Below are 8,539 nucleotides of genomic sequence, written 5' to 3' on the forward strand. Positions count from 1 at the left end.
TTGTGTCCACCTATAACTAAAAACTAAATATTTTTTAAAAAGAAGAGTACTCTAGGATCTCATTCATATATGGAATCTGAAAATTTTATCTCAAGCTGGTGATGCAGATCTGTTGTACAGTATTTGTCTGAAATGCACAGGCCCTGGGTTCCATTTCCAGCACTTCAAAAAAAAAAAAAAATGAAAACAACAACAACAACAAAACAAGTTGATCTCACAAAAATCGAGACTATTGTGGTTGATATCAGAGGCCAGGGTTAGTAGGGATAGGAGCCTTTGGCAAGAGGTTGATCAATGGATATATTATCATCAGAGGAACAAGAAGTTCTGGTGTGCTACTACACAGAGGATGGCTACAGGAAACAATAATGTACTGCACATTTCAAAAATCTAGAAGAAAGGATTTTAAAATTTTTCATCATGAAGATAAATGAGGACATAATTGTATTTAACCTGACTTAAATATTATACAATGTATCCATGTATATTAAAACACCACATTGTTAGGACTTCATAAATATGAGTAGAATATTTTTCACATAGGAAAAAAATGATTACTAATGAAGAAATCAGACCATCCTTGATCAGGTATACAAACTCAACACTGTTGATGAGAGTCAGAGGAACACCTTCTGCCTTCAGTTGTGATATTCTGAGAAGAAAAACAATATTACACAAGAATCATCTCAACAGACAATTTGAAATGAGAGTCTAATAATTAGGAAGATGAGACAAACACAAAATTTGGAATGTTCAATTGAAAAAAGGAGAGATTATATTATTCAAAGATGTCAAGGTCATAAAAGATAAACTTGGGAAGTGGAAATGATCCAGATTCAAAAAGTTAAAGAGATGACAACTAAATGCAATAGCTGATTTTTAGAACTGACCCTGTATCAAAGAGGAAGAAACCAATATAAAAAACTATTAAGCCAACTGACAAAATTATAAAATGAGTGATACGTTAGAAAAAAAATTATTGTACCATTTTGTTAAATTCACCAAAGTTAATATCTCTACTGTGGATACATAAGACAATGTCCTTATTCTTTGGAAATACACACTGAAGTGTTCAGGTCTGTTTTAGTCAGCTTTTCATTGTTGTAACCAAAAGATCCACAAAGAACAACTTAGAGGAGGAAATGTTTATTTTGGCTCACAGTTTCAGAGGTTCAGTCCATGGTCAGCCAGCTCCATAGCTCTGGGTCCAAGATAAGGCAAAACATCATGGCAGAAGGGTATGGTGCAGGAAAGCAGCTCAGAACGTGACTGTCAGGAAGCAGAAAGAGAGCTCTGCTCATCAGAGACAAAATATAAACTCCAATCCATGCCCAGAGTGACCCCACTGACTAGGTTATAGCTCTCATAATCTAATTTCACTTCTGAACTTCTTGCATTGTCTCACATATGAGCTTTTGGGGATTCCACATATCTAAATCATAACAATGTCTAAAGTGTCATGATTACTATATTTTAACCTTACATGGTTCTGCAAGATAATTATAAAGCAAATGAGGTAGAATATTAACAATTGATGGATTTAGATAAGTTATATGTTATATATGTGTTCCCTTGTGTTCTTTGTATTAATTATATTCTTGCAAATTTTATAAGTTATATAAGTGATATATGTTATATAAATGTTCCCATGTGTTCTTTGTATTAATTATATTCTTGCAAATTTTCTATATGCTCAAAGTTATTTGTAAACAATTTTCAAACTGATTTTTTTTTTTTTGGTACCAGGGATTCAACCCAGGGGGTACTTAACCACTGAGTCCCATCCCCAGTCCTTATTTTTTATTTTGAGACAGGGTCTTATTAAGTTGGTTAGGGCCTCACTAAGTTGCTGAGGTTGGTTTTGAACTTGTAAGCCTCCTGTCTCAGCCTCTGAAGTCACTGGGATTTACAGGCATGTGGTACTATACCCAGGGACATTTGCCAAAATTGCAAAAATGAATTCTAATAAGGATATGAGCAAAGTATTATTATGTATAAATTTCACTTTTAGTGTTAAAAATGTACATATGAACAAAAACTAAAAAAAATTTGTGAATATATCAAAGAATATTTTCTCTGATAAATTGATTTAAATTTTGAATTATTTTATATATTTTCTAAAGTATATTCAGTGAAGAAGTACTACACACATGAATAGGAAGAGAAGGTGTTTAAAAAATTAATCATACGAAAAATAATTTAGTTTTTAGTATCCTTTCACTTTTCCCCATGTCTGGTAATTTTCTCTCTCTTATTAGGTTGTTTAGTTCCCCTGTAACAAAATACCAATATCTGGGTGACTTAAAATAACAGGAATTTATTGGAAGACTGTTTCAGAGGTTGTGGTGTTGGCAGGTCTGTGGTCCTTCGAAAGCCTGGAGGGAGAAATGTTCCCATGCCTCTTCTCGGCTTTCGGAGGTAGCCCTGGATCCCTGATGCTCTGACTAGTGACAGCACTACTCCAATCTTTTCCTGTGCATGTCTATTTCTGTGTCCAAGATTCTGCTTTTTTCAAGCACCCAACTCATACTGGAATAGAGCCCACCCTAATAATCTTATTTTAACATGATTATCTCTGTAAAGATCCCATATTTGAATAAGGTCACATTCAGAGGTACTGGAATTAGGACTTCAACACTTCTTTTTGAAGGGATATGATTCAAACCATAATATCCCTGCTGCTCAAATTATGATGCCATATCTATTTCTGTCTTCAAAGTAACTGATGATTTCAAACATCTCTCTTAACCCTCTCAATTCTCAAAATATACTGCATTTTTATGCCATTGCTCAGAGGTGCTTTCTCAACTAACTGGAAATTACCTTATCGCAAAGGGCTTTAGTAGAGTAGATGATTAATGCAGAGTCATGCCTTATGGGTTCAGACAGTAGTGACAGACTGAAAGATAGTTTTGAGCTCCTCTCTAATCATATCTTATAGGAGATACGACAAACTATTTTACCTAACACAGGGAAGCAGAACCAGGCAATTGTTACCATTCTGGCTCACTGGAGGCAACTAAAGAAGAAAAGATTGATGATCATTGAGAAGATGAAGAAATGTCATGTTAGATCACACGAATAGTGACCCTATAATTTATTTCTTAATTTCATATAGTGATATTTTGCTTAGAGAAACCTCTCTTGGAAGCTGTAGTAATGGTTTCAAAGCAGAACTAATAGTACGAAGCTAGTCAGATTCCTTGCTCTCTTTCCAAAGTTGACATTCAAAATGCAAAAAGAAAAAAATAAATAATAAATATGGTCATTTGGATGGTCTTGGAAATACACCATAAGAACTGAATGAGGTATCAATTAAGTGCTAAGGAGATACTAGGCATTATTTACTCACTGAATGAGTTATGGATTTAATCTTCAAAGCAAACCTTTAGTTTTTAAGACGGTAAGTGGGAAATCTGAGAGCAGTGAACTATTAATACTTTTGGGGTGCCCAAACCCTTGTTCCTTTGGCAGTCATATAAAAAGTAACATTCTGCTATGCATTATGAATTACATTCAGAGAGTCTTTGATCTTAGAGTTGTTTTGGACCCAGTGTCAGAGTATATTATTTAGATCTATAAATTAAATTGCATGGCAATTTATTCTAGTTATTCCCACATTTAAAATGTGCATGCTGCAAGGCATTGCATCTACAGGCAGACTTGCAGGAACTAATACCAGAGGCAGCCCTCCTGCTGAATCAGTCTAAATCATTACCTCGGCATTACTTTATGGCACCATATTGAGAGAAAATGCTATTTCTTTTGGGGACAGTGATTTTTCCCCTGTTCATTCAGATTCACTATAGCAGAGTGTGTGCCTTTGACATAGTGAACACTATTCACAGCCAATCACAAATTACAGACTTGGGTCCAGCCTGTGTAAACACTACTACTCTTCCAAATGGAATGCCTGTGCTTGAAATTTCTTACAAAAAAATCCAAGTACTATTATTATATTCAAGCCTAGATTGAATTAGACCATCATTTTTGAATTGATTTATTCTGAACAAATAAAGATTTAACAAAAAATTCTTAGATCTAAGTACTATTCAAGTAAAATTGGCATTCCAAATAGGTGGTTTCTGAAATTCACATGCATGCAGTCATTAATACTGCAAGGTGATCACTGTGTCATACCCCTATAACATGGTTTTCCTTTCTTACTTATATATGTCTTAGTCTTTATGATACTGAATTCAGAGAAATGCTGCAAGATTACAAATGCATGAGTTTATTGTAATGCTTTAATTGTTTCTGAGCAAACTAGCCTATAACTGCTAGTCTATAGTTCCAACTTCCTCCACAATTATTTTCCTGGTAATGTTCACCTCATATCAACTATCCTAGTTCAAATTTCTCAGTGTTTGGCTGATTGCTAATGGGGTAAATAAGAATTCAGAATTTTATTTTTATCCGAAAGAAAATTTATTTAAGTATTGTTGGCAGTTTTTCTTGTGGTAAAGATAACAAGTCCTAATTTTGTAGGTTTCACCAGAATATTATCCCAGTGTTTACCTTAATGCAAAATGAATAAATCACTTGGGAGATAATATATTTTTTTCTTGACGAAGACTTTTAGTTTAGGTGATAGTGTTAGGAAGTGTTGTATTATTTTCTTTGCTATATATACATCTTTTCATCCAGGAATTTACTTGGAGATAAAGGAGAAATCAGAAAGGATCAAGAGTAAAACATACATTCAATTCTTTCAAAGTCTGAGCATTTAGAACAGGTTGGATGGACTTAGGTTTCCCACATGAACTGAAATCAGAGTACCTAAAGAGAAAATTCTTGAGAGGGGAATGTGACCCATAACCCACTGTCAACATGGAGGAGGCACAGTTCTTATCACTGTGTGACCGATGTTCCAATCTCTCCTCCTAAGCTATTTTATATAGAACAGGTAGATGGGCTTTAGGAATGGGGGTTATAAATATGAATAAAAGAACTGCTTTTTAAGAGCTGAGACTAATCACGGAGTAAGAAGCATTACTTTTGAAGCTCTTGTCGTTTGAAAATAAATATTTACATTCTACCCACATGGGTGCAGCACACCAGTTGTATTTATAATAATAATATTTTCTTGGATTTTTGCAAATCATTTCTGTATAGTTATATTGTAATTTAATTTCTTCAAGCAGGTCATTATCTCCCTGAGAACAAGAATCATAGCTTTTACAATTTTTTATGCTTATGATAGCATCATTAATTTTATTATATAGCAAACTAATCTGATGTATGTTTGTTGACAAAATTATATTCTGCCTTATATTTTTTGTGGATCATGATGTGCTTTTACACATGCACACACACTCACACACAAATACTTTACAAACAAGCAGAGAGATAGCTATGCCAAATAAAATTGTTTTCCTGAAACTCAGAGAAATAAGGGATTGGTTCATAACTAACAATAGGAGGAACCAAACCTCAAATGCAGAACAAAATTTGAGTACATTGCATATCAACTACTACAGAGGTGGAAATGTGGTACCCCTCAAGCCCAATTTCATCCCAAAATTTCTTTTTTTCTTTTCTGACCCATCATTTGGTGAGAAGCCCTCTCTTCCTTCAGTTGGCCCTATTGTGTGCCACTAGCACCTGGCAGCCATCAATGACTTGGGCCCCCAGCCTGGCCCCTGGAGGCTTGATATTCTAAAATTCACCATAATCTAGTGCAGCATACAAAGCTTCTGATTCAGCTTAAGGGCTTTGCTTAAAACGAGTTATGATTTAGAAGGAAGGAAAGAAAGGTTAAAGAGTCCTGAAGGTAAGACATTTGTTTGGGGACATCCTCTTATAATCTAAATGGGCCCTGAGGTCTCTGTCATGTATGATCTCCCCTTATAGAATTCAAAGAGTTACAAACTTTGAGTTTTGGTTTTAAGCAAAGAAGTATTTTCCTAATACCTCTTTCAAGACCTAGATGGTGTAGAAAACAAAGGTTGTTATTACATAATCTTATAATTTCCCTCCATTATTTAAAAGTTTGTGTTTGATTAATTTGTTATTTTTTTTATTAGTATTAGACAGTAACTTGGTCCTCAGTATTATCAGTTAAGGGAGTTGACTGAAAAATCATCAAGTCTGCATCATCTGCCAAATGAATGTCATGGAAGAACTCCAGAAGCCTTCACTCTTCAGGTGGAGCTACTGCTGGCCACACAGGTCAAACTTGGCATCAAGACAGCTGCAAAGCTCATGCACTTCTCTGTCTTCCATTCCAGTACTGTGAAAGCAGCATGAGCCCCAGGCTTAGAACTAATGGGGCAAGAACTAATCCCAAACCAGACCAGAACAGGAAGTAGTACTAGTGATTCATATTGCTTAGCATCATATTTAATATGGAATTAAGGGACAAGATATCCTTTTTGGCCAGTCTATGTCTCTCATTATCTGAGAGTTCCCCACCACACACACCTCTTTATTCTCAAGCTCAGAAAAGGGAATCACCCTTAATTTTCTTAAAAGACAATTGATATTCTGATTCACACTGCAAGTCTTTTGATGAGCGAATTGCCTTAAATTGCACCACTTTATTAAAAGTCTGTTCCTGTCCCTTTTCATCTTCCCTAATCCCTACAGCATTTTCAAGACTCTATAAGAAGCGTCTGCAAGCTCCTTAAAGAGCCCTTTGGATAAAAGTTTCTTCATGTGGAAAATAGGTTTTTAAGGTTTAATTTTTTTTCCTCTTCTGATTTATTGGTAATAGTTTGCTGTAACACTTAGGTAAGAAGAGCCATAAGGCTATGTCAGGCTTAGAAATAGTTTTGAGATCAATTTTTGATCTTTCTCATAGGCTTCAGAGAACGAGTGAAGAAAGGCAAAGCATTTGCCAAGATTAAGCTTTATGTGATCATATGTTCATATGGTTCATATGGTCAACTTACATAGACATGATTCAGATTTGCTGGAATCTTAATAAGGAACAAGGCAAAGGATTGACCAACTGTGTTATAAAATTGACAGCTGACCATGGTTTGGTCAATGCCTAAGAATTTAATTGCAGCATATAGAAGGTCAAGTGGAACCAAGGCTTAGCCTGGTTCATTTTCATGGGAACTGATTTGACAGCTGGAGCCCAGCAATTCAAATCCCAACACAGAAAATTACTTATAATAATGCAAATGCTGGGCACCTGGTTCATGTGTTTTGTGGAGTCCTAGCAGTGTTTTCTATAAAGGGTATAGGACATAGTACCAGGACAGCATTGAGTGTCAGCGAGGTGAGGCCTGAGCCTACTGAGGAAAGGAGACTGTAAAGGTGCAGAAAAATGGGAGTATGAAGAAGAAATTGAGGTCAAAAGGAGTAACAGAAACTGGGAAAATCTGGTTAGGGAGAATAAAGGAAACTGGCAGTTTTGTGAATTGAACATACCAAATCCTGGCTGCAATGCTAAGGATTACTGCTCCATGACCAGTTCAACAAAGTCCATTTACTTCCCAATACCCTCTGCCTCCTCCTCCTGCTGGCTTGTAGGGTTGGGGATTCAGCATGGGGCTCTGGATCAACATGAGCTCTCTGAGAATGTTACCAACACTGAGAAAAGATATGTTTTTCTGAGTTCTCCATGGTATACAGTACCCACAAACTAAACCTAGAGTAACTGCTCTGGCAAGATCTTCACTTTTACCTTTTGTAGAAAGATTCCAAAAAACAAAACAAAACTTTTTTTTTTTTCTACATTTTTCAAACCATTCAGTATATGCACTCTTTCCAACATAGGATTATTCCTCCCCAAATCCTTTTGATTTCTCTTGATTCTTATGTAGGTATGGTTTTAAAGAAAGCAGTTTATAAATAACAAATCCAATCCAAGAAACCACCATGTATAATGGAACACGTTTTTTTGTGAAGATTTTGAGATATGTTCAAACATATTTGAATTTATCGCTTAGAAGATTGTGCCTGCTTTGTATTTCTGTTTCAACTATTGAAACAAGGTCAGCAAGCTAAGTGACCTAATGTAGATATTCATCTATGAAAGAAAAGTAAGTATACTTTACTGTCCAATAAAATACCAGAAAAAGTGGGTATAAAATACATGGTGGGACTGGGGATGTGGCTCAAGCGGCAAGTGGTAGCGCGCTCACCTGGCATGCACGGGGTGCTGGGTTCGATCCTCAGCACCACATAAAAATAAAAATGTTGTGTCCACCGAAAACTGAAAAATAAATATTAAAAAAATTCTGTCTCTCTCCTCTCTCTCTCTCTCTCTCTCTCTCAATAAAATAAAATACATGGTGGATAACCTGCTGTAATCTGTCAGTTATCATAGTACAAAAGTTTCTCATCATTTAGTTGTATAAGAATCACCTGAAGATCCCCTGAGTCATAAAGTGGTTTGAAAATAGCTGATTTATTTAATTTAGAAAATTACCTTGCAGGGGATAGTTTCCCTCATTAATTTTAAGGGAACTAATTATGAATATCAAATGTAAACTATGTAAGGAAGAAATTATGAAAATTATTTCAAATGGTGTACTATAATTTTAAATTATTCTTCCTTTCAAGGAAATAATTATCTCTTTCTTTG

The sequence above is a fragment of the Urocitellus parryii genome, chromosome 8, assembly GCF_045843805.1.
Source record: "Urocitellus parryii isolate mUroPar1 chromosome 8, mUroPar1.hap1, whole genome shotgun sequence".
Classification (NCBI taxonomy): Eukaryota; Metazoa; Chordata; class Mammalia; order Rodentia; family Sciuridae; genus Urocitellus; species Urocitellus parryii.